The sequence below is a fragment of the Crocodylus siamensis genome, chromosome 7 (genome assembly GCF_052110815.1).
Source record: "Crocodylus siamensis isolate JL-2025a chromosome 7, ASM5211081v1, whole genome shotgun sequence".
Classification (NCBI taxonomy): domain Eukaryota; kingdom Metazoa; phylum Chordata; order Crocodylia; family Crocodylidae; genus Crocodylus; species Crocodylus siamensis.
The window spans coordinates 32,594,702-32,622,405 of record NC_143401.1 but is presented as its reverse complement, the minus strand read 5'-3'; the positions used below and the strand labels follow the sequence as shown (position 1 = coordinate 32,622,405).

The 27,704-nt window shown below is 43.6% G+C and overlaps 1 protein-coding gene across 11 annotated transcripts in view; it reads right to left on the bottom strand.

The window, feature by feature from the left end:
• Positions 1–27,704, bottom strand: part of ZMIZ1 (zinc finger MIZ-type containing 1) — a 519,894-nt gene that overhangs the window by 438,375 nt on the left and 53,815 nt on the right. For all 11 annotated transcript variants that reach the window (XM_090058559.1, XM_090058560.1, XM_090058558.1 and 8 more), the window contains exon 2: positions 5,601–5,715. The gene's annotated coding sequence lies outside the window, so the exon portion shown is untranslated. The remainder of the gene's footprint in view (positions 1–5,600; positions 5,716–27,704) is intronic.

Genomic DNA, 27,704 nt, shown 5'->3' with positions numbered 1-27,704 from the left:
CTGCATAATGAAAGAAGCAGAATTGAGCAGCCTTAACCGCTGGCTCACACCCTCGCTTTCCCAAATTGCTCCCCCAGGGACAAATTTGTATGTTGATATGATGGAAAGAATTGCAGGTACTTTTAATCTTACCAACTGCTGGGCCTGTGGGGGGCTTCGGGAGGCCAGAGGCCAGTGGCCTTGGGCTTTTCCTTTGGCCCCGAAATGGCTAGTAAGTAGTAAGGCAGATGTTAAAAGTACTAGTCAAAAATGGGATGAGAACCACAGTTGGGAACTTTCCCAAGTGGCGTTAGGAGAGTATTGCATCAGTAATAATGGTACAGGAAAAAGGTTGGGACACAGCCGTTGCATATGGACTTTAAAAGTAAGGTGGATGAACCTTACAAGATTAGAACGGCTTTATTATCCTAATAGCCCAGGGTATAATCGGCTAGTGTGGCAGCATCCCAATGGAACAATTGTGTGGTTTAATAAATATTGGAGTGCCACAAATCAAAGTGATGATCGGACAGATTGTACAGACAAGAACCAGGATGGGCTATGGGAATGTTCCATGAAAGGAGGCCACGCAGTTGCTGGTCCTTTGGGTCCAGAAGGAGGCTTGGGGTTTCCCGAGATGCCCTATGGTTGGGCCCCTCCAAATGCCACCAATAGAGAAAATAGGGCCTTAAGAGGATACTATTGGATTTGCGGACGATGGGCCTATACAATACTACCACAGGGGTGGACGGGAACTTGCTATATGGGAGTAATTGTACCAGCTTTCTTTTTGTTACCGTCTGAGGTTGGAAATAAGCTAGGAGTCTCTTTGTATGATGATTGGAAAAGGGCCAAGAGAAGTATTGATGTAAGTTTGACACAGGGTAGCTCCCAAAAGTGGAAGAAGGATGAGTGGCCCCCTCAGAGGATTATTGAGTATTATGGACCAGCTACATGGGCTAATGATGGGAGTTGGGGATACCGGACACCAATATATATGCTGAATAGAATCATCCGGTTGCAGGCAGTCTTGGAAGTAATTACTAACCAGACCGCCACTGCTCTCGAGTTATTGGCCCGACAAAGTTCTCAGATGAGAGCAGCCATATACCAAAATCGGATGGCCTTAGACTATTTACTTGCAGAGGAAGGCGGAGTCTGCGGAAAGCTCAACCTTTCTAACTGTTGCCTCCAAATAGATGACAACGGGAAAGCAGTCTTAGAGATTGCCAAAGAGATTAGAAAAATAGCCCATGTACCAATACAAACGTGGGAAACCACATGGAATAAGGACTGGTGGTTTCAATTATTTGGAGGACCCTGGTGGAAAAAGGTAGGGTTTGTGCTTTTGTGTGCTCTAACTGGTTTGATTTTTATCCCTTGCCTTATTCCTTGTCTCACTAGATTGATAACCACCACAGTGGAAGGAATGCAGGTTGCAGCAGTCCCTCTAAAAGCACAGACTGCTGCAAAGGTCATGGTCCTCAGAAAAATTCCTCGTAATTATCTTGATATGCCCGAATGAAGTAAAGATCAGAAAGCATCTCGAGGGGGGATATTGTTAGAAATATTATTAAAAATGCATTATCAATAGCAGATTTAGGGGAAAAAAAAAAAAAACACAGCTGCTACCCCTCCTTGTCTCCTTAATGGGAGAGGGAAGGGGGGGGTTGGAAATTGATGGGAAAAACCACCAAAAGCCCATTGTACTAAGGTATCACTCCCTCTCTGTCCTGCAAATTTACTATCTCTTTGTTACACTAAATCACACTTTCTTTCATGACCCCACATTCCTAAGGCTAAGATAAGAGCAAATGCCATTTTTGCCTTCAGGTTGAACCTTGGGTTCCATCCACGCACGCGTGATAGCCTAATGCATATTAAGCCTACCCGCCCCGCATACTTAAGTAGTTAATTATAATGCACATGGGACGTATGAAGCGACATGTTTACATATATGTTTGTATGAACCGGAAATGAGTTGTAAAAATTCCTCCTTCTACACACGTGGTCAGGAGAGGGGGGATAAAAGCCTGCTAATGATTGTGCTCGGGGGCAGAGTGATTGATCTTTTGTCTCTCTCTCTGACCCTATTTGCAAATATATACCTTTTGTGTTGCTAATAGAGTGTGTCTGTGAAGGTCTTTTTCCACCTCCCGAGAAACGAACCACGATTTTTATATCAATGCATCCACAGATGCATCTCGAGCAGGTCCAAGGAAGTGATCCCCCCCTTCTATGCGGCACTGGTCAGGCCGCAGCTGGAGTACTGTGTCCAGTTCTGGGCGCCGCACTTCAAGAGGGATGTGGACAGCATGGAGAGGGTCCAGAGGAGGGCCACTCGCATGATCAGGGGGCAGCAGGGCAGGCCCTATGAGGAGAGGCTACAAGACCTGAACCTATTCAGCCTCCACAAGAGAAGGCTGAGCGGGGATCTAGTGGCCTGTTACAAATTAGTCAGAGGGGACCAGCAGGCACTGGGGGAGTCCCTGTTTCCCCGAGCACTGCCGGGAGTGACCAGGAATAACGGTCACAAGCTGGCAGAGGGTAGATTCAGATTAGACATCAGGAGGCACTACTTCACGGTCAGGGGAGTTAGGATCTGGAACCAACTTCCAAGTGAAGTGGTGCTGGCTCCTACCCTGAGGGTCTTTAAGACAAGGCTAGACAATCACCTTGCCAGGGTTGTTTGACCCCAGTACTCTTTCCTGCCCATGGCAGGGGGTCAGACTTGATGATCTGCTCAGGTCCCTTCTGACCCTACTAACTATGAAACACATTTGATCTGTATGTACAGTGTTCTCAAAGCATTTCTGCTCCTCTTATAATTTAGTTGGAGAGAAGACAAAATACAGGTAACTATAGAAAATAACAATATATGAAGGGCAACACAACAGTAAAATTAAATTATATCAATTTTTGGTTACTTAACAGTTTGACTTTTTCCCCATTAAACACTTCCAAAGCCCAGCAATGCTATGCCCACCCCCATGCTCCCCCAAGTGTTTTAATTCAACATAGAAAAATTCCCTTTTGCTCTGATTCTCAATTTTCACTGCCATGTCCAGCTTTTCTCCCAAATCTTTTTACCTCAAGAGATACAGTTGGGATGACAGCATGTCATAGTACAGGTTCTGCTGCTTAAATACCATACATATGCACGCAGTTAAATCACATGGTACATCAAGGCACTATGCAGGGGTTAACAATATATGTTTCTCGGGAGTCCGAGTCACTGAAGCAGCTGGAATAGGATATCACTGAATATCAACTTGGCTTCTCCAGACACTTACATGTCACTTTTATTGAATGCACAAAAAGGAGCATATTGAGACAAGGTGTTTATGCCTTGGCCCAATGATTCTCAACCTCATTAGACTAAGGGTACCTTTTGCAAAAGACCAGCTCTTAGCTTTCGCTCATTTTTTGACCATGGAGCAGTTCTTGAGCTCTTGCATGGAATTCAGTAAGACCACAACAAATCAGAATGGTTTTGACACCTTTGACTTCCATTGGAAATCTCTGGGTTTATCTTGTAAAACATGTGCAGATGTTTATATACCCAACACTGCTAATATTGTGTGGCACCCCACAGCACTTTTTTAAAAGGATCTCATTGTACCCTAGGCCTAAGGTTCTCTGGAATGCTGGCTGAGAATCACTGCCACAGCCCTCACTATAAAACCTGCTGAGGAGAGGAGGATAAATATCGTCAACATGCTGTAATAAAGTAAGATAGCAATACAGGAAAATTGGGTATCACCTCAACAAGTATGAAGCACCAAGCAAGAGACAGACAGCATGCCCTGGCAAGAGATGGCAACAGCCCAAAGGCAGGAAGTGGAGACAGGGTAAAAGAAAGTCTCCAGTGAAAACTGATATACTGTGCTGGGGTTAGGGCATACAACATGATTAATGTGAGCAGACCTGCAAAAACCTAGAGGTTTGTATTTGCATGAACCCAATCCTGGTGCAGTTTAAAGGATCTCAAACTGTAAATGAACCCAAGCAGAAAGCATCAAGCATTGCAGCAGCTACAGTTCACCCAGGCTTGCACAGCATCTTTGTTAATTGACCCCAAAATCCTGGGTTTGCAATAAACATTTCACAAGTTCTAATAAGGAATACTTATGGGAAGTAGGAGTTTTGGAACCTTCTTCTCAGCTCCTTTCCCCACTAAAGCCACTTCTCTGCCTTATGGGTCAGCAAATGCATACCTGAAGCAGCCAGGCAATTCCCATTGATTCAGTATGGCAGCCCAGGAGAAAAGCTATCAGCTTTTTTTAAAGACATTTAGCAAACCAGATGCCATTTTTGAAGCACGAGAAAGGAAGAAGTAAAACCCACTTTTCTATAGGAACAAAGATTAGTGGCCTGGGTGCCAGGCACTACTCTTTCCTTAAAAGATAGGAGACAAAGTGATAGACAGGTAATTACCTGGAAGGGACCCTGGGGAAATTCCAGGAGATGCTATTAGAATCCTTCAACTGGTCTGAAGGATTTTACTTGTCTCTGTTAGTTTCAATTGAAGCTCCCCAAGAAACACTAACCCAATAAATCTGCTGCTTCATTCTAGAAGATAGCCCACCAATCACCAGACACTCTTACATAAAAAGGATTTGCTTGCTTCCTCATTGTCACCAATGTAAGGGAGGCAAAATATAGGAGAGATCTGCTAGAGGCAAATTTACCTGTCTGCAGTTTGTCATTTGGTTTGCAAGTTTTATCTGGGGGTACCTGCACTTAGTCCAATTTTAAATGTGAATCATGTGCGCGCCCTCCACTTTGCACCCAAAATTATCTTAATTGAGCTGTTGTCCATGATTATTTTTACAGGGTAATGTTTCATTTTGGTATCAACTGGGAACATGACACAAAAATCATATGGCTGAAAGCAGAAAAAAACATAAGGATTACATGGAATTCTTCACCAGATATAGCTACAGAATTTAATCTTTAAGGATGTCTACAAGAAAAACAACTGTACATTATCCCTTATCTATCCTATTTTGGCACTTCTGTCTGGAACTGGAAGGAACTGGATACATATGAAATCTCAAGGAAAGCCTCATGCTAACACTTTTTTTTTTTTTTACCTGAACTGACATTATCCAAATGGAGACCTTTTGGCCTTCTTTTTGTTCTGTGAAGGCCATCATGCCATTGACTGAGCACAGAAGGCCTAGGCAGGGTTGCACAAGGGTATAGAATAAAATGACAGTATTAAGAGACTACACCCCTGACACTAGCTATGGCACCCCACCATCTTTCCAGATTGACTAAATCCTTCCACCACAACTGTGCCAGGCTACCTACAACATAGTAAGTATTTTCCCCACACCCTTACCCCTGCTATAGTTTCAAACAAATCTTGTGCAATTTCTCAATATAAACTGTATCTAAAGAAACAGGAGCAGAAAGGTGTTTTTGAAGATGTACAGAAACTTCTCTTTGGTTGGTAAAATTAATACATCTAATTGGAAAGTGATGAACATGAGGTAGATAATCTACAAAAAATCCTCAGACAAGCATTTTTAACATTGCTCTCATTTTCCTAAATTAAACAAATTTCTAAATGAAATTTAACAGGCAAGACACCTAAGCAGGCAGATAAGAATTACCTTTTGCCCCTCTAACAAGGCCGCCGCCAATTAGCACATTCCTGAAGCTTCTAATTCAGACGAGGAAAAAAAGGGAGCTGGGACTGATGTCTGTGTCCATAAGGTACAGTATTTCCTAAGAGAAAAAAGAAAGTAAGGGGGTAGTTAAGTTTTAGTAGCTGTAACATTGTTTGATGAAGTAGCAGTTTACAAACAAATCCTTTAACATGGTTATGGTATTTCTCTTTTACAGTCCCACATGCAACATCAGCAGATGATGTATATGGAGCAGGTAGGGGTTGTCCATCCTGCTAACAAACCAAAGCAAAGACTGAAAGCCAAGTCACCTGTTAATAAAAATGCAGACAGATTCATCTCAACTGCTGGAGATCTATACAAACCACAAATTTAAGGGAAGAAAAAGCAAGACAACAGAGCTAAAATAAACCCACAGACAATGGATGCAAGGGACAGTCAAAAATATTCATGAGTTTTTGCTTTAATTTTTACATAAACTTGCTTCAGTCCCAATTGGGCCATTTCGGTGAATATTCAACATGCCATTTTTACTGGCAAAATAGGTGTGTGGCAGTACACTTGCAGTGCCTGCCACATTAACGGCTGAGTCAAGCAGCCAGCAGGTGCTTGATTGCGGCGGTCATGTTAAAACACTAGCTGCCTATATAAAACACAGCAGTTTGCTGCTGGCAGCCAGGCAGAAACATCGTCTGGCTGAGCTTCATGGGACATCTAGCATGTAGGAGCAGGAGGCTCTTGGTCCTGGCTGGGCACAACCTAAAACTGCACCCTGCTGGGGAAGGCCTTGTGGGGCTCCTGGTGGTGTTAGAGTCCCCAGGAAATGCCAAGCCAGTTACGGTCAGGGTGCCTTAACCCCTAGCCCTTACAACACAGTGGATACAAGTGGGCCAGGCATGGCTATGGCCACTTGAGCCCAAAGAGGGTGCAAGACCCAAGCAGGGCCAGGCACAGCTGTGGCCACTTGAGCCTCCACAAAGGAGGGAAAGCCCTGAGTCCCAAAGGAGGGGAGAGATGTGTAACCCCAGAGAGGGGGTGGTAGTGAGGGCCTAAAAAAAGGGTTGAGTAGGGCTGTGGGCCAGCCTGAAGGGCAGCCCAAGGGGGTGTGCTGAGTAGGGCTGTGGGACAGTTTGAAGGGCAGCACAGGGGCCAACCCCTTGGAGAGCAAGTTGAGAGAAGTTTGGAGCCCCAGAAAGGGGAACAGAGGGCTGGGAGCCCAGTACGTGGGGTCGGAGGCACCGTGTGCATTTGTGTAGTTTTATGTAAAGCTGCCCCAGGAGGGGCTGGGGCAAGCTTGGCCCAGGTCAGGAACTTGGCTGGCCACTACCCAGGTGAGTGCTGCAAGAGAGGCCCAAGAGACTGTACGTCTGCCATCCAAGGCGTGATCCAAATAAAGCCTATGGGCTACGGGAGCTGCTCCAAGAGGAAGCAGGTCAGAACAAGTTGTGGATGCGAGGGAGACCCTGTGAGAGGGGGTGGAGTGCAAAAGGCCTGAGAGCGAGGAGGATGGAGTGACTGTGTGTGTGAAAGGCCTGACAGTGAGGGCTAAGCTTGGGCCAGCTTCAGGCCAGGAACATAATGTCACCGTGGATGCCATCTGTGAGGCATGGGCTGTGATGTAGGGGAGGTTCAGAGCCACAGATAGTGTCCCCTGGCATCAGGGCATGTAATGGGCAGTCTCCCACATTTTCCACTAGCTTATGGGAACAGCAAAGTTGTGGCAGGAGAGACTGGGTGGACTGCCCCATAGAGACAAGTGGGCAGCCCAGCATGAGATCCAGCCCCGAGCATGCCCCCTGTCACAAGGTGGAAGGCAAATTTAAACATCAAATGCACAAAGTTATATACAGATACAGGTATCTACCCCTGCAAAAAAAAACAACAAAAAACAACAACAACAAAAATGAAAAGAAGGTTCATTTAAGTGTCTGCACACTCCTCCTATCAGGAAACAAATGCAGTGATGGATATGACCATTTACAACTTTAAATTTTAAAATTTATTTTCTTTCCAGAATATAGAACTCTTTTCCTTATAGGAAACCTTGACTAGTAAATTAAAATACCAGAAGACCAGATCAGAAGAAACAAGCCAATAAATATTCTCCAGACTACAGACGCCAGTTCATAAAACAAGTTTTCCCAGGTACAGTCCCACAAAACTTTAATTCCTCTGTCAAAAAGGCTCTATCTGCCACAACTAGAGATCTCTATCCACAGCATAGTTGCAGAACCATCCAGCCAAAATTAACTCCTGCCTCACCTGTACCCCAAAAATAATTCTCAATTCTAATTAGTTTCTCACAGAACTTCAGTTGGATCCCATCCAACTGGATCCCAGATTTCCTGGATCTCTCCCACTTCTCCAAAAGACACACAGTTAGGTTAATAGAAAAATAATTAAAAAAAGACAAGAGAAATAAAATAAAAAGTGAATGATAAATATATTGCAGAAAGTCTCAAAGTTCTTCAGGGACAGGCAGAGAGAACTCTCCAAATTTTTTGCTACAATTTAACTCTAAAATGCGTTTAAACTTGTCAGCTAGAAGGAGCATACAAATCTGTGCTTCCCTGACCTGAGGGAACTCTTAATGAGTTGTCCCTAGCCATAAATAAATAAATAAATAAATGAAACGGCAAATTGTCAGACTGAAGAAAAGGTGCCCACTACCCTGGATTTCCCTAGCAGAATAATCAGTGACCATTTAGCATCTACAAGGGTCTAATTGTGCCACTTGATCTTGACTTCAGTAAAGGGATCATATTTATCTAATGCAGGGATGGGCAATTATTTCAGCTGGAGGCCCACTTAACAAGTTTTAGTGAGCTGTTGAGGGCCGCAAGGATATCCCTACCCCTCAACAGATGCCCCACTCCTGATTGCCATCTTGAGACTGGAAGTCTTGTCCCTAACCCCTGACCTTTGCCACCTGAAGCCCCTCCCCTTGTGCAAGAAGTACTCCTTTTGGGAAGGGAGGGGCTTGCCATCTTGGAACCCTTATGCAAAGAAACTGAGCAAACAGGAAAGGGGGGGAAAATAAAAACCATAAGACAACTCTACCATAAGGAAATCTGTTCTAATAACCAATTTATAGAGACTGGTCTTCTCAATTCTAAAATATTGCAGCTTCTGCACTTCCCAGGGGCGGCTAAAACATTGTTCTTTACATGTCCACCTGCCAGAAGGGCTTAAAATGGCAAGGACAATTCTGACATATTTCCCCCCTAGATACATGATGGCCTAAAGAATTCATGAAATAACAATGGTGTTGTAAATAAACAATAAAAAACCAAACAAAGATCATGGTGGAATAGACACTCAGACTACATACAGTGGAAAGAGAGAGAGAGAGAAGGAATGAACAAGATCACCAGTTCAAAATGTCTCCTGCTCTTGTCTTGTTTCATCTGTCCATTTGATATAGGCCCCGACAAAGTAATCCAGCGAAGCAGAATGATGGATTCCAGAATACAAAATTATTTGTCCTAAAGCCTACTACCTCTCCAAAAATCAAACTCTCCTACATAATAGGAAAGCATAAATTATACACAGTCTTCTTAGTTATCCCATTGTATCCCTGCTTAGCATCAGATTCCATGGCTGCTTGCACTGAACTGCTGGCAAGTGACTTCCCCCCAGCATCTGGAGTGCTTAAAATGTGATATCAGTTGTTTTTTTTTAAAAGAAGCAAAATACAGGAGGGAGGGCGAATCTTGGAGCATTCATTGCAGAGAACTGAAAAGAAATGACCCTCGATGAATTGGTTTTGACATCTGTACTTCCTGAGGCAGTGCATGAATCAATACTTACTGACCGACTCAGCACAGGCCAGGTTGGGAAAGGCAGCAAGTGAAAACACACACACTTGTTTTGCATTTGCTAGTGATACAAATCAAATCAGTCCCACTCTTTCATTTTTAATTATTAAAGAAAAAAGAAACTTGCCAACAATATGATAAAAAGTCTCTACTGACAACCCCTTCCTCTCACATACACACACGCATGTCAGGTGAATAAGGTTGCTATGCTCATCAGATCTGATGTGCTTTAACACAATTTCATTTTCCTACGCCACAGTAAAAAAACAATATACAAGCACCTGAAGACAGACCAACATGTATGTGGGGGCAGGACATATTCAGTCCAACATAAATCAAGATTAAAGTGCCAGGCACTAAACCTTCATTAGCAACATGCTCAGGAAAATGAGACGCTGTCATAACTGTCATGAAGGACTTTGAGTCACTGCCTTCTTCCCACTACCATGGGCACTAAGAGAACTGGTACCCACAGCAAAGTAGATGAGGGGAACCTTACCTAATGAGCCTTGGTATATAGTTCTGGTCATTGGATCTCTTTCAAGAGCAGAATCATAATTTGTACAAACAATAAAAAAACACAGAAGCAGAGAAGACAGAAATCAACACTGACCTACAAAAAATAAATATTCATTGTAAAATGCATTAAGTAATAATAAAGAAAAGGAAGAGGCATATCTTTACAACACAGGCTGTCTCATATGGTCAGCAATTGTAGATTTCTTTTATCAGTTTAGGCCAGTAATAGGCAACTGGTAGGGGGGACCACAGGAGGGCATGTGCCCCCCATGACAGGGCCGTCCCTGCAGCAATTGTAGATATCTTTGATCAGTTTAGGCCAGTAATAGGCAACTGGTAGGGGGGACCACGGGAGGGCATGTGCCCCCCATGACAGGGCCATCCCTGCTGCCGACACCACCAGTGGCTTCTGCAGGTGCTGGCCAGCCCTGTCCCTACCACCAATACCACTGGCGGCTTCTGCAGGTGCTCGCCAGCCCCATCGCCACTGCCAACACTGCTGGTGACTTCTGCGGGTGCACCCCAGACTCAGGAGGCACCAATCACCCATGAGGCCAGCCATCATCTTGCATAATTTTTTAAATTAAAATTAAGCTTGTAGCCGCTCCTAACTGAGCTGTGATTTTATTAGCTCTCAATCTACACAAAATCATTTCTGTTAGTCAGAACTTGAACCAAAAACTCAAAACCAGAAATGCTTGCCTTTGCTGCCTGTCCCCCTGACACTTGTTCCCCCTGCTACCTGCCCCCGGCAGTCTCAGGCCCTCCAGTTCCCTTTCCCCCTCCATTACCTCACAATGATGGCTACCACCACAGCTACCAAAGTGGGCTGGGGAGATGCTCCATGCCCCAGGGCAGGCAGGGATGGAGTCTACTGAAGAGTAGGTGGCTGGGGTGGGGGAAATGGCATGTGGAGGGAGTGGGGGGCCTGAGGCAGTAGGGAAGGGGAAGATGGGGAAACAGTCTGTGGGTGGGGTGAAGGGAGGGGAGGGGAGAGGCATCAGTGAGGGGCAGCAGCTGCAACTCCTGCCACAACACCAACCAGGTCAGGGACGGCGCCAGAGCCAGAGATGCAGCATCCACCACATCCACACCACCTCATACTTGATTCCAAGACTAGGGGCTTTTCTGCCATGTGTTAAAACGGGGGCAGGGGGGAACCTCATCTTGGAATCAAGTAAATTTGGTACCTTAATTGTCCAACTGAAAATTCAAGGGGGAATTATTCTCCGGTATTTCCTTCCATAAGCTTTTTGAAGAGCATAGTTGCATATTCTTCTTCAGCTCTCATCATTCTCTCTCACTACAGCAAGGCTTTGGCTGAAAAGGTTGTGGTTTGGAGAACAGGTGTATTAAAAAGTGATCTGATTATTTATTATACACAAGACAAGTCCAAAAGATCCAGTTTACTGTGTTTTCTTGCCTTACTGCCAAACACATATCACATATATCAGTACTAACTTGAGACCAAGGCCCCATTGTGATACAGCACAGAGTAAACAGTCCTTGAAGTGCAGAGCTTACAAACTAAATATGCAAGACGCACAGAGAGAGAGAAAGGAAGCACTTTTGCCAATTTTACAGATGGGGAACAGAGACAGAGGGAGAGTAAATGGCCAGCCCCAGTGTCGCACAAGAAAGATGCTGAATATCCAGGAATTGAACTCAAGTAGAAAGGTCCTAGTCCAGTACTTCTATAAAAGGGCTGTGCCTCTCAGACACTCATCCCCATATTTTTTCTTGTTTTCCATTCTCTTTCCCATTTGAAATATGAAGAATATCAAATCTCATCTTCCATTGTTTTTCTTGAAGAACTTCTTCAGGGTTTCAGATGTGTAATTGGAGGAGATTTTGAACATTTAACAAAGGCATCTTTTCTCTAAGCATTTTATACATGGTGGGTAAGAATCCCTTCCCCTTCGGTGCTTATTTTCACTCTCCTCATCTGAGAGAGCTAATCAAAATTACTATTTCATCAATCACCATTCAGACCTTCTTGAGGAGAAGGGACTTAAATTTACCACCATAAAAGGAGAGAGAAAAAGGACACTGAAAAAAAATATCATGGATTCTAACTGACTTGAAGTGTCAAAATGCACAAACCCTTCCTGAATGTGCCCTTTCACAAGTTCCTGTTAAATGTTTCTTAAAACAACTTCATGCATCTCCTCATATACCTGAGTAAATCTACTAATCTCTGCCACTGCTTCCCAATCACTAAAGCAGGGGTCTCCAACCTTTTTAAGTAGGATATCACCTTTGGCATTTAAAAGTAACCCAAGACCTACCATGCACCACCGCCACCCCTCACCCTCACCTGCCTAGCAGGTAAGTCTGTGGAGAGGGAACGGGGATGGGGGGAGGACAGATCAAGGCAAGGGGGAAAAAATTATTTGAGGGCACACCTCCCCAGCAGGTAAGTCCCAACTGGCCAGGGTGCCACTCAATTTACCCCTGCTCCTGCCTCTGCAGCACTGTCCCTCACTGCAAGGGCCTTGATCTAGTCCCCACCCCTTCCCTCTCTGACTGACTGACCTGCTGGGCTGGGGCACGTGCATGCAAACACTCGGCCTCCCACCTCAGCCTCAGATCAACTCCAAAAGGCTTCAAGATCTGCCTCAAGAAGCTCCGAGAGCTACCAGTGGATCGAGATCAGATCCACTACAGTGAAGTCATCAGTCACTCCACAGTGTCAGTAGGTAACCATCTGACCACAGGGACAGACATATGCACCTGCATACAGCTGGTTCCATCAGACTGCACTTTCTTGCTTCTTCTTTGACTATGTATACTGACAGCACCTTTACACCAATTCTAGGCTTGGAACTCATTCCTGAAGTCTCCATACTTCCTTTGGAACATGAATCCTTACATATTCCTAATGCCACCTTGATCTTTAATATTTATAACTCTGTAACAAAACAATTCACAGATACACCAAGCTAATATAAAGTAGGTCTGGTAGAACTAATCAACATTTTTTCTTTCTTTTTTTTTTTTGGTAAAAAAAAAGTGTTGTCTCAAAATTTGGACTATTGAGCATTGATGCACAAGTGTACATGCTCTAATGATACACAGGCTTGAATGTACTCATTTGCTCATTGATATAATTCAGTCGTCTTTCCACAAAGTACCTGTGTGTGCAAACATCAAACCTCCACCTCCACTATTTGTGCAACTAGACAAAATTTTTAAAAAATGTAGTGAAATGAAAACAGAAGATATGTATTTTACTCACAAGGTTTTGAAAACTAAATTCAGTGAGTGCCAAGCGCTTCGCACTCCACAAGATGACAGAAACTGTTCAGCATGTTGCAGAATTCCAAAGATGCAGAGACCAAAAATACCCAGGCCAAATACCCATCTCCCCTCCTCTTAATTTCCTATCTATCCAGTGTGGAGTTTTTGCTACCATGCTAGAATGAGTTGATCCTATAGCTTGAGCTAAAGGTAATGCCCTGACTCTCTCCCTCTCTCTCCTTTTTCTCCCTATATGTAGCAGTTTGATTATAGGATATTTATAAAGAAATGAAGGCCTTATCTACACCACTTGGTGCTGAGGTCATGAAACAAGCTCACCTACTCAATCCTGCTCTGTGCATGCCAAATCCTGGGAAGGAAGCATCACTGCTGTCTTAAGAGTGGACTTGAGCACATCCCCCACCAGTACAGCTCTCATGTGTACTTAAGGCCACTGTGAGGCAGCTGCCTCATTTCTAGGATGTCATGCTAATAAGTAGGGGTGAGCAGGCAGGACATGCTTCACAGCAGCACTTCTAGGCTTAGCAAGGAGGCAGCGTAAACTAGCCCTAAAACAACACTATTTCCATGGGACTGGGGCCCTAGGTTATAAATGTAAGAGACAGAAATGTCAGGCACATGGATACTGTCCACAGAGCAGCCTTCTCTCGGGGTTCCCTGTTAGCTACTCCTTGTCAACCTTCTGTGCTTTCCATTATCGATGGGCAGCATGCTAACATGACAGGAGACAGGTTCCTATTTAATTCTGCAACTGCTTTCAGTGACTCAGAAAAGCAGTTATCTTGCTGTAACAGAATTAAAAGGACACTGAAAAACAGAAACCTTTGTTTCAGGAGATCTGTCTGCATTTTAAGCCCCAGATTTTCTTTCTTCTTTTTTAATTCAGAAAGGGAAACTCCTTGACCCTGAAAGCAATATTTTTAAAGCTAGAATCATTTAGCCTGTTAAACCTAACCCTGTAAAATGGGTGCTATTTCTTAAAAACATACAGTAAGTGCATTAAATTATTGATAGCAATTAAATAGGAAAAAAATTTAAACAGCTCTCAGCTTTTATCAATCATTAATGCAGTTTCCACTTGAGCATCTCGCTGGGTAGCTATCACATAGCACAGTGCAAAGAGTACAAATCCTGAAGACATGAATTCATTTTCTGTGGATGAAGAAGAAAAGTATTCCATTGCACTAGGGAGAAGGTAGGGTAGGAGGCAGAGAAGGAGGAGGAGAAAGATAGGGGGGTTAAACTAAACAGTCATAGTAAATCAAATCAAAATATTACAACACAGGGGACAGGGGGTAGTCCCTAGTAAAGGACTATCTACATCCATTACCCCTTATTTAAGACTCCCAAATTCTTAAATGCAGGAGATGTACACAATCAATATTGTCCAGGAAACACACCTTTGAGGATTGGGCCAAAAAACTGAACATTTGTATCAATCCTATATATTTCCTCCCACCCCCCAAGAATGTCTGAAAGATTTGAATTTGGGGGATGGAAGGTGTTGTTCTTGGAGACATTTACCTGAATTTCTGTTAAATCTTGAAATTCTTCATATAAAGGAATTTCTGTCTCCATATAGGTTTAATTTTGCCATGCTGACAAGGTCACTGTCCACACTGTGGATAAACAGAAGACTACAGTCTTCATCATCAACACTAACTCCACAGAAAAGTTGGTTTGTCTTAGATGAAGTGAACTATAGCAACTATACATATTGTCTACTCTGCAAACCAAAGGTGTCACTGCAGCGTACACAGATGTACCTAAGCTCCCAGACATATCTATGAAAGCCAGATACCTCATGTCTATCCAGCAATGAAGAATGTAATTGCAAGTCATATCATCCCAAGTTAGCTTAAAACTGATCAGCTTGGGTACCACTGTTAAGGTCTTCCAGCACTTAACGGTACTCTCCAGGTTTGGGTAGATCTGTGCAGTGAAAGCTGAAGCCTGCACTCCTATGCTTACGGTGTTACTGATACCTGACCTTGCTGAGGTACACTTACACAAACTCCAATCACACCTTTGGGTTGCAGTGTAGATCTACGCACAAAAAGTCAATACAGAATACTGGATTATGTATGTGAACCCTGCTTCGCAGCATCTAGGGCCCAAAAAGACATTGTTATCAAGACAGATACCTAATGCTCACAAAGCTATACCATCCCCGTAGGTCTAAAAACTGAATCAGAAAGTGTCTATCCATGCTATAAAAAGTTAGACATTATAGTAAGACTACTATAAAAGAAAAAAAAAGGAAGAGACTTAAGCTTATTTGTTTCCAAATATAAATCCTATGGAGTTGTTCTGAAAGAGATTCAAGAATTCAGTGTCAAATATTGAGATGATGCCAAATGTTGATACCAAAACAGCCAGGAAAAGCTGCTATCATAGGAAAATATTTTGTAGTGTGTTTGTTTACAGCCAAGAGTGTTAAAAAGGCATTTATATCAAATCGGCATCAATGCACGGCTATGCCACATTTCTTCAAAATGTACCTATTTGATTTGCAACATAATTCTTCCAGTAATGATTTCCATGGAAAATACAGTATTTTTTTTGTAAAAATGTGGAAGATGCAAGATGGTTGCATTATTGCTTTTATTTTGCATCATGTACTACATAATATAAACTCAATACTGGTACAAAATTTAATGCTGATCATTACAGTGAACTGCAGCGGGCACTAATTTTCACACCAATCTAGAGACCGGCATCAATCCCAGAAAAATGCATTAGCCTATCCTTAACGTAAATTGGGCCAGATCTGACATGCTGCACTTTGAACAACTCAATGGCTATCTGTGCCAACACCACCAGAATTGAAATGCCATATGTTGAGCAGTCAGGCTGAATGAGAGACTATATTTGTCCCATCCAAACCCAGGTTCTCCTATGTGGTAGATGTACCAGGTCCTGTCTAAAGAGGAGTCTTTTATTCTGTACCCTTTCAGCTGCTAATACATGGTAGTTTTAGGGTGATAACATAGCTGTGATGATCCAGGAATTATGCAAAAGGCAAGAATTTCTTTGGGTGGTATCTTTTATTGGACCAACTGTTTATTTGGGCTAGAGTGAGATAAGCTTTCAGATGCAAGAACTTCTTCAGGTCTTGCACTTGAAAGCTTGTCTCACTATCCCAACTAAGCAGTTGGTCCAATAGAAGATGTCACCCAAAGAAATTCTTACCTCTCACATAATGCTCATGAAGTCATTCCTTTACAATGGATAAGCCACAAAGCAGGTATTACATTTCAATCTATTCCACTGACTAGGAAATTTTGCAAAAAACTTTCCTTTACCTCAGTGACAGTTCTGTCAGCAAGTCCAGAGCAGTTAGTATAGGTTCAAGCTGCTGCTTCCCTGAACTTTTAATTATTTATTCAAAGTGAAAAGGCTGCAGCAAGGGAAAAATGAGAGAGATCAACTCCAGATCACCATCAGTCTGGTGTTTAGGGCACCCACCTATAATGTAAGAGAGTATCAAGAGCTGGGTCTCTCATATCCCAAGGTGAGTGCCCTAACCTGCAGGCTAGTAGCTATTCAGGGTAGATGGCTCTCCTTGTCTGCAAAGAAGTTTGCAAGTCTTGATTTTTCCCAATATACAATGGGAAGATAACCGTGAAGGGCAGGACAGTACAGCCCAGCCAGTTCCCCTCCAGCTCTTTCCCCATGTCTTTAGGGATCAGAAGTGTGAAGATAGCATCTCATACTGCTCAAGTACATTATTAGAAGAAAAGAGCCAAATTAAACAGTTCTTAAAGCAGTGGTTCTCAACCTTTTAGCTTCAATGAACCCTTCATAATTGTTCGGGACTTAGGGGGACCCCAGCTGAGAACCAATGAATTAGAATCTAGTTTGTGCCAGGTGAGGACAAGTGGGAAGCACCCCACAGTGATGTGCTTTTTCCACTATCCACCCCTTCCCAGCCCCTGGTTTATATCTAATGGCACAAGCACTGCCTTTCATCCAGCCCCTGTGGGTCCAGGAGCATGGTAGGAGAGGGAAGGGATGGAGGATAAGGCAGGCTGTAAAATGAAACCCCACAGCCTCCTACCTACCTGTCCACTCTCATGTGCATGCAGCACAACACACTGCTGGGAGAACAGGGACTACTAGCACAGGAGCTGCCAGGGGGCAGGGAGCAGCCATGGGTATTGCTCCAGGGCACCCAATGCCAGAGAGAGGAAGAACAATTGCTTATCTCCTGGAACAAGGCCAGGTGTGATTGCACCCCTTGGTTCTGAATTGCTGCCTTAGGGGGTATGGATAAAGGGAAACCTAGCTCTGTAATCCTACCTTAAGTCAAGACTTCATGTCTTTCTTTACACACTACCCACTGATTTTAACCTCCACAGAAGAGGACTTTCTTCCCTCATTGCTTCTATTGTGTTCCATAATAGCCATTCTGTACTTTAGCTGCCTGGAGTCTACACAGGTCAACGTTGTTACTGGTATGTATCTGAATCATTAGGCACAAGCAGCTTGTCCTAGTTTTCTTTTCTTGACTCTACATACATAGGTTTAACAGATTTGTCACATAATTATATCTGTAATGTTATGACAAAAAGACCATAACTAATCACCACTTCTTGCATTTACTCAATCTTGTCTTGTATATGGACCTTTTTTAGATGTTGATTATCTACCTTTGGTTTTCAATAGAAGAAAACATGATTTAAGTTCAAGAGGTGGTGGAAACTAGAAGGGGTGGGACAAAAAGACAAACCAACCAGCTAGGGACATGGGTACCATTATTATGTCAGCTACAGAAAAGTACATTTGCTGAAACAAAGGGGGAAGCAGATCTGGTAAGGTTTTATATGTCATAATGCTTCTAGATAGAAATAGAAGTTTCTATAAAATAGACATTTCTCATAGGAAAGTTTTGTTTTTCCATACAACCCTGACTATTCAGGGTTGGAATAGCTCCCAACAAGACCTGTCTTCTGGTTATAGTTCCACAAGTTAACTATGAGCTGTGTAAAAAAAAATATACTTCCTTTTGTTTCATTTAAACCCATTTCCTGTTCAATTAAATGGGTGGCCACCAGTGAAATTCTTGTACTCAGGCATACCTTGGAGATATTGCGGGTTCGGTTCCAGACCACCGCAATAAAGCGAATATCGCAATAAAGCGAGTCACATGAATTTTTTGGTTTCCCAGTGCATATAAAAGTTATGTTTACACTATACTGTAGTCTATTAAGTGTGCAATAGCATTATGTCTAAAAAAAAAAAATGTACATACCTTAGATAAAAAAAACTTTATTGCTAAAAAATGCTAACCGTTGGAAAAAGGGCGCCGATAGACTTGCTCAACGCAGGGTTGCCACAAACCTTCAATTTGTAAAAAACCCAATATCTGCAAAGCACAATAAAGCGAAGCGCAATAAAACAAGGTATGCCTGTATTCTGAGATTTAGTTAATAACAGTCTTTTATTAATTTCATCAGCACTCTTCATGATTTTACAGACTTCTATCATTTCCCCCCTCAGCCTTGTCCTTCCCAAAGTAAAGAGTGCTAGCTATTATAGTCTCTCCTGGTACAGCAGTTGTTCCATACCCCTGATCATCTTTGCTGCCCTTCTTTATACTTTTTTTTAAAATTCCTCTACATCTTTTTGAGACAGAGAGCAGAAACTGCCAACTTTATACAGAAACTAGCATATACAAACCACCACCACATCTTCCCCAAAGCAAACATAATGGCAGTTACCCAGTGGCACTTGTACATAATTCATCAAATTAGTCTACCCCGTTTCATTAGTTTCTTTTCTACGCTCTCCTAATAAATGAAAAACTTACTTCCACAAATCACAGGTCTTTAAAATAACTTTAACTAGAATAAGTTGTGCAAATTTGAAAATGAAGTGCTTATCTAGATACTATACGCATCACTAATAAAATGATACTCCTAAGAGTCACAGATTGACTGGCCCAGAAATTCAAAAGGAGGGGAAAAAAACCTGGGGATTAGATTTAATTAAACTGTGTTATTTAAAAAAATAAATAAAATCTGCTCCCTTTTTCACTTTAAATACTTATCCTAAGGAGACATTGTTTTTTTCACAAGTTTGATAAGAATAAGAGAAAACATTACCTGAAACTATTATTTAAAAATATTAGTTCATTACTTATTCATTGATAATCTTTTCAAATTAATGTAACATAAATTAAACCTGATGACTGAATGGAACAGAGCTGGGGATGTTATTAGAGCGTCTATATGAAACTCCAGCTGGACAATTATTAGGGGTAGAGAGAGAAAGTCAGGGATCAAGGAGAGATCTAGCTAACTGCCATCTGGGTCAGAGACTGTGGAGGTAGGCTACATGCACCTGACATTACAAACCCAAGCCTGCGCTGAAACTAAAAGCTCACAGGTAGATCCCCTCTCTTAATTTGGACTCTGCATAGTCCAGTCAGTAGGACTGAGCACCCAGGGCCATGTTCTACATCAAATGTGAACAGTGCTTACTTTTTTACTTTTATAGCAAAACTCACACCAATATAAGCACTATTATTGTGCTCTTGGGAATTTGAGTTAATTCAAAATGGCAAAAACATTAAGAGTCTCTGAAGTGTGGAAATTTTGGTTTACAGACAGTCACTGCACTGACTGCTCTCTAAAGCTTTGTTTGCACTTGGCTTCCTTCAACTCTTACCCAACAAGAGCTGCCTATCATTGCTATTACTATCTCCAGTATCAGCAAACTGAAGCAGGGAGCTCTAGTATAGACAGGACTAAGGTGGCTCATAGTTTTACCACATCTGAGCACAGTGGTAGATGCCCTATTAGTTGCAGGAGGCCTACTTTAAAAGAAAAGATTTACCACCAACAGCAATGCTGGGAAGTTTCTGGAGGAAAAGAGACTAATTAGATATGGAATACACTTTTCAAACCTGCTTAAGTGACTTAGAATCGTAAACCCTATTCTGCCCATGCTACTCAGGCATTTTAAAATATTTTGTCCATAGCTCCTATCTTGGCCTTTAAACACAACAAAGCAGAACAAAATAAAATCCTGCTGGAATTAGGGCAGAGAGTTTGTTCTTGAATTTAAATTTGATCAGCAGCCATCACTTGCTAAAACCATTAAAAAACAAAAAACAAGAAAATAGAATAGTGTAGATTTTAAACATCTGTGGGAGAATTTCCTATCACCTTGGAGCGTGTATGCAAAGCTTCTGAGTGGATTGTTCTATGACAATGGATTTGCAAAGCAAGAATGAGGGGATTATTTGATTCAGCTCCTAGTCAAGTGGCCAATTCCTTCAGCAATCAATACTAATCAACAGCCTGGCACCTTCCAAGAGAAATCAGACAGTATTTGAATCCTTCCTGCTGCAGCAAACAGGATTCGGAGTAAATTTAATCCTTGTATACAGATACCTGACTGCAATTTCAGAAAATTGATTTAACTTAGAATTTATTTTTTTAATGATATAACTTGATTCTCCAGCAAAACAAGTATCAACATTTTTCATCTAAAGGAAATAGCTTTGCCTGCACCTTATATATATTTCTGTTAAAATTCAGACAACTGACACCATTCTTACTGTTTGGCATTTAGATTTCACAAGAGTCCTCCAAGTTATCAGGAAAAAAAATCTGGATTAAAAAGGCAAACTTTATATCAAAATATTCAGAACTTTAATTTTTATTTCTAGTATCGTTTTCCTGGGGGCATCTCAGAGATACCTATCAGACATCTTAATCAGTTCAATCAGACGGAACAAGCTAAATCTTTAATAAACACTATTTTTCCTGTAGAATGCTTATGATTTGGCCAAATAAACATTTAAATATAGAAGCCAAGAGTCAACCACCCTCTCCTCTCTCATATACTAACAGTTAATTTTCTTGGTATTGTGCTAGGACACACTCCAAGAAACCAAATGAATCTTTTGGGTTTGTCTGACATTCTAATTTTTTAAAACAGGAAGTTAAAAAGGGAGAGAACGGAATGGGGCCCTTGTAGAATTTTTCTTATGCAATTAAGAATTTAAATGGGCACAATTCCATTCTTGCTTCCCCGCCCCCACATTCAAATATATTTGTGACATTATGCAATAAGTGACCAAACCACAGTGGATGAGTAAAAATTAGGAAGCTGTATTTTTCCAACATGTAGTGAATGTGTTGCTATTATAAGCAACATAACATAGTCCCACTTGTATTATTTAAATGGGGCTATTGAATAAGTTTGTATAACAGAATTTTCAACGTATTTTATTACATGGCAGGAACTTGTTCGTTAATGATATAGGAGGCTTTTAGTAAACGGCCAAACACAGAAGTACTAAAAATTCAGGCTTCCTAAAAGATAACTGAAAAAAATATATATCTGTAAATGTTAAATATTCTTCAGTAATTGAGTTGACAATGGAGAATGGCAGTATGATTTTGAAACAACTAAAAATATTTTTTACCCTAGCTCAGTTGCAGATATGGCAAAGTTTGGCTAATAAAAGTAAGATTTTTTTTAAAACAATGTTTGGATGTACATCTTTATGTTACTGCAGTAAACCTGACTGGGAACCAGTCTCTTACAGGAAGTGGTTTACAATGACCCACCACTAATCTGATAGCATTCACGATATTCAGTTCTACACTCTATTTTTCAGGAAAAATACCACACCAAACTTATTCCTACCAAATATCCATTGTTCCATCAACAATGTTGGTTAATCTGCAAAGCAGATTAATAAATCTCTTAATCAAGTTGTCATACATATCAAGGTCAAAAGAAAAGTTCCACTAGAACTTAGCAGCCCATTGAGCTAGCATGGCTAGACACATCAGTTTCTATAGCCACCAGCACCTGGTTGGCACCTTAACTACCAGGCCAAATGACCAGGTATCTGTATGACCTGATGAAGAATACCTTGCCTTTGAAAGCTTGTCTAGCTTTATCCTAACCATGCACTTGGTCCAATAAAAGATATCACCCAAAAAAACACTTGCCACTTGCATAATTTCTGGACCAGCCCAGCTCCAAAAACACTACCAATCTGTGCTCTTTTACAGCTGGTCAACTGGGGTCAATTTTCAACCCGAGTCTGACTTTAGGGCCATAGTAAGATGCCTTAACCTCTACCTCATTGTTGTACATTATAAATAAAATGAAGCTCAAATTATAGCTATAGAACATATATATTTATTTACATGCATTCTCCATTTATAGTCATACTTATTTATACAGAACAGACACTAAACATTTTAGAAGAGAGTGAGTTACAGCTTTTCCATGAGGCAACGATGATTAAAACTTGAATATTTCATAGTGGCGGATCACATCACCAAGTGTCTAGGGACCAGAGCAATTTGAATTGGCATAAACTAATGTTTCCCCTATCTTCTGTTGCTTGTATAATGAGTTGTGTTCCAGTCCTGCCAATCATTTCCCTGAACACAGACCTGCTCTGCAGTCTAATAGCCAAGCTCTCTGCTCACCATCACTGAGAAGGCTGTGCTTTCACAAATACAACTGCTGTCATCTTGTAACAAGAGAGCATCTGCACTTTGAACCTTTCAACCCGAGCCACCTGCACACTTTCTCAAAGGGTTTCCTGATCCAATTCTAGCACATGGGGACAGAGAGAAACAGCATCAAATAGAATCTCTCACTCTTTTCACTTCTACTTATTAAATGGAAGGATATTATTCCATAATAACATAGGAAACTTTAGTAAGTGGTCAAACACAGCAGTACTAAGATTCAGGCTTACTAGAAAATGGATCTGTTAAATATTCTTCAGTTGAATAAAATCTTCACTTAATAAAATCTTCAGACCAACTAAGGGAGAAAAACACAATTTCAGTGCATGTAACCAAATTTAGATTGGCTCCTAAACCCAACCTGCTAGGCTTTTCAACACCCTGAATAAGTTTCTAGAAACATACTGATCTCAAAACATGAGCATACTCCTAAACTGAAACAGGTTTAACCTCAACAGAGGGAGGAAATAAGCTGCTGAGTACAGATTAGAGCTGATGAGCAATAGGTAATGCAATGACTAGAGCTGTGTCAAACTGTGGTTACAGCAACTTTTTCTGTTTGGTGTGTGTGGGTTCACACAATGCAGCTTGACTTTGAATATGGTATGTAAGAACCTGAATTTCAACCAAAACTCTGCCAAGAAAACCAGGTGGGTTTGACACACAAACTTTTCTCCTACCACCCACAGGGAAGCAGCTTGTCTGAATAGTAAAGAGCTCCTGGCAAACCTGACATGAACTTGGAGCTTGTAACCAAGTCAGCACAACTTTGCAGGGAAGGTTTACAGACAAGTATTTAGAATAACCAAAACCAACAGAAAAGACTTATATGTGAGGTCTGCAATGCATTAAGAGGTAAGACCTAAAAAACCCAACAACCAGACCCCTCAAGCAGTACCTGTGGGTTGTAAGAATATTTCAAAGGGTTGTGAGCAAGTGCCAGAAAAACACGTGAAGCATGGGTTTCCCCTTGAAGGCTGGCAACATCCCAGCAGCTGCTTGTGGCCAGCATGCAGCTAGGCAGGGTCATGGGGGCAGTCCCAGCAGCTGGTTGAAGGTAAGTATATGGGGACCAAGGGTTGGAGGCCTGGGGCCTGCCAGCACTGGGGGAAAAGTGGCCAGGTGGCTGTGGGTTGGGCACTGGCAGGGCCAGGGGGGTGTGGGTCAGGACAAGCCATTGATCTTTGCAAATGGGTCCCAGTATGAAAAAGGTTGAGAACCATTACCCTAAAGATCCCTTGAATTTACAGTGAACTATAAGTCATGACACACATTGCATCCTCATACTAGTTAAAGTAGCAGAGAAAGCATATACATTCAACTTTTTGCAGTTTGTCAACTACAAGTGATAGCAAATGCTGGTGTTAACACTGACAAGTGTTTGTTTTTGTTCACTACAGTGTCATATAACCTGACTCATACCAAAGCTAAGGCATCGAGGTGTTAAAATGCCAAAGGCATCTCAATCCTGACTAGCACCTTCCACCATCAGCCTCCTACTTCATTAGTGATATAAACAACAAGAAAAAGAGGAAGGAAGAGTCTAGTGCAGATCTCAGGCCAAAGGTCTAGAACAGGGATGGGCAATTATTTCAGGTGGAGGGCTGCTTACCCAGTTTTAGCAAGCTGCCAAGGGCTGCACGGGTAGCCTTGCCTCTTCACAGGTACCCCGCCCCAGGTTACCATCTTGGGACCAATGTCTCAGGGCCAGTGCCGGTGGTGCCCAGAGTGGGGCCCAGGCTGGCAGGGGTCTGTGGAGCTGGGTTGGGCTGCGTGAGTAGGGGGAGGGGGGAGCTGGCCCAACTTCATAGAGACTCTGCTGGCCGGGACCTTGTACCCACTGGCCCCAGGACACCGATGTGGGCCCCATGCACCCGCTCACTCCCAGTGCCCCCAACCCCATGGTACAGTATGCAGCCCCTACTCCCCGGCAGGGAACGAGTTGGTGCTGTGTGGGAGAAAAGCGACGCCCCCCCCCCCCACCACCCTGTGGTCAGTGCTCCCTGCTGCACCCACGTGGGGCTGTTCTGAGCAGGCACAGGCAGCCCCATGCAGGCTGTGAGTGGCCGCAATGCGGGGCGCTGGGCGAGGGGCCACTTTGCCCCCCATGCTCAGCACCAGCTTCTAACCCAGCCCCGCTACCACTGCCACCTCTGGACTGCCCAGTACACAAGCTCCGGGTGGGCAGCAGCAGCAAACACTGCCCAGTGCAGCAAGCAGGGTGGGGCGCAACTGCTGCCGCCACCCCAACGGGTGAGCCCGGAGCTGGTGTGGGGCCCAGGCGGGCAGCGGGGGCAGGTTACAAGCTGGTGCTGAGTGTGGGAAAAGTAGTCCCTCCCCTGCCCCATGCCCGGCGCCTCATGCTACAGCTGCTCGCAGCCCACATGGGGCTTCCTGTGCCTGCTCAGGACAGCCCCATGTGGGCTATGAGTGGCTGCAGCAAGGAGCGCCAGCCATGGGGTGGGGGAGGGGCTGTTTTTCCCTGGGTTCCTCCCCTACCTTCCCCCCCCTTACCTGAGGTTCTGGTGCTGCTGGGGCAGCCACGTGGTCCCAGGGTAAAAGACCCTGCTGCGGGGCTGGGGGGGCGAAGCCGGGCAGGCCCTCCTGTTGCAGGAGCCTGCCAGGCTTCCCCTGGGTTCTACTGCCCCTGGTTCCTGTCATTTTTGACAGGAACCAGACAGATAAATATTAATTTTCTAAATTTTTTAGGGGCCTCGCAGGCTGTTACCAGCCCACAGGATGAATTTTGCCCACCCTGATCTAGAAAGCAGTGATCAGTGACAGTTCCTTCATAGGATAATGACAGTCTTCCAGTAAAAAGGGAAGTCAGTGGTAGGTCTGCAGATGAGGGAAGAGACTGATCTGAGATCTATATGTTTGACTAAAGCCATGGGAAAACTTCCTAAAAGGAGGAATGAATCCTGGTGATGTCAAGTCACAGCTCTTTCTCTTTGTCTCTCTCTTCCGTCTGTTTCCATGGCAAGATGAGTTTCCTCAAAATGATCAATGCCTTCTCATACATCATGATACCACTGGGGACAATTCAGTTCTCAAGTCTCCCAAGTACTGATGTTAATACTGCATATATTCAGATTGGACTTCAAGGTGTCCTTGAAGCTCCTCTTTTACACACCACTAAATAGGTGGCCATCAGTGAGTTAAGAGTATATGATCTATTTCAGGAGCCAGTTTTCAGGCATCCTTATGACATATCTTGCCTAATGGAGCTGATGTCATATAAACATGGCATTGATGCTGGTAGGTTTTGTTTGATCCAGAACACTGGCATTCATTCTTCTGTCCTTCCAACTGGGCAGAAGAACCAATTGAAACAAGTCAGAATTTGTAATGGGACAGAAGTTTGGGGCACAAACTGGTTTAAAAATGGCAGATCCTGGTCCAAGACTTAGATCGATGTGGTATCAGACTTCATTTGTTTAGATTAAACCGGTCTATCTAACTTCTGTAACAGATCCCCTCCCATCACAAGTTAAGTCACAGTCCACATCCCAGCCTGCTTTGCCTTGTTTGAGCAGTAGGGCATTGTGGGGGAAGGCAATGCACAGCCCTCCCCCTCACCAGCTGTGCTGAATTGAGTCTGGGATGGCTGTCAGTGGGGCAGGGGAGGAGAGGTGTAGGCCAGGGACTGCACCCAAGACGCCAGTGACACTAAAACACCAGTCACTTGGACTGCACTGGCCTGGCAGGCAGATTGGCTATGTGCTGCTGAGGGCAGGAACCTGGGGTCATCTGAGCCCAGCTACAAGACATGCCAGGCAGGTTGATGGTGTTTTGGTTTAACTGGTGTCTTGGGGGTAACCCTAGGGTTATTACATTTCCAGTTTCAAAAAAGAGGACACCTGTCAGGGGGGACACCTCACTCCCAACACAGTCCCCTGGCTCTGCCAGTGCCCCAAAGTCCCAACCTGTAGCTCCCTGTCCCTGATGCTGCCCCTCACTCCTGGCCCACAGCCCCCTGGCCCCATCGGTGCCCCTCATTCCTGACCCACAGTTCCTTACTCCCCTGGACTATGCTGGTGACCCTCAGTCCCAAACTATAGTTCCGCCCATCCCTTCTGCTGTTCCTCACTCCCAACCTACAGCCCCTGGGCCTGCTGATGCCTCTCACTCCCAACCCGCAACCCCCTGGGCCCTGTTGGTGTGCATTGCTCCCCACCCACAGCCCTGCCAGAGGGAGCCTCCAGCAAACCCAGTCCTGCCGCAGAAAATGGAAAACTCGCTCGCTGCTAGGCAAGCCAGGAAATGAAGTTCTTCTACCTATCAGCATCCATGTTGAAAAAGGATTGTTCACATTTGATGTAGAACATGGCCCTGGGTGCTCAGTCCTACTGACTGGATTATGCAGAGTCCAAATTAAGTGAGGGGATCTACCTGTGAGCTTTTAGTTTCAGCGCAGGCTTGGGTTTGTAATGTCAGGTGCATGTAGCCTACCTCCACAGTCTCTGACCCAGATGGCAGTTAGCTAGATCTCTCCTAGAGGAAATCCTGGACATTTGTTCATATTTCAAAAAAACAACCGGACAGAGGTGAGAACCCAAAATGAGGACATGTCTAGGAAAACCTGAACCACCCGTCCTGCTCCACCTGTCCCCCGCCTTGGTACAGCCACCCCAGACCCAAGCCAGCACAGCTTGGGGGGCATGCAGTGGGAGCCTCTGATCCCCACTCTCCCCGACCCACACAGACCAACATGGCTGGCTAGCCCCCATCCCTACTCCCTTGCTAGTGGCCAGCTGTCTGCAGCAGCAAGGGGAGGTTGAGTGGGGTGGGGAGTAGAGAGGAGGCAGCCTGCTAAGAGCTATGCAGGAATGCTGCCAATCTGCTAGCCTCAGCTACTGCAGGCAGCATGCATGCTGTCCTCCCCACAACCTTCCCAAAGGCAAACATTTGTTCTGTTTGCTCCTGACTTAACTTTGGGTGCTTTGAGTAAAGCACAAAACTTAATTCATTTCTGCCTCAGG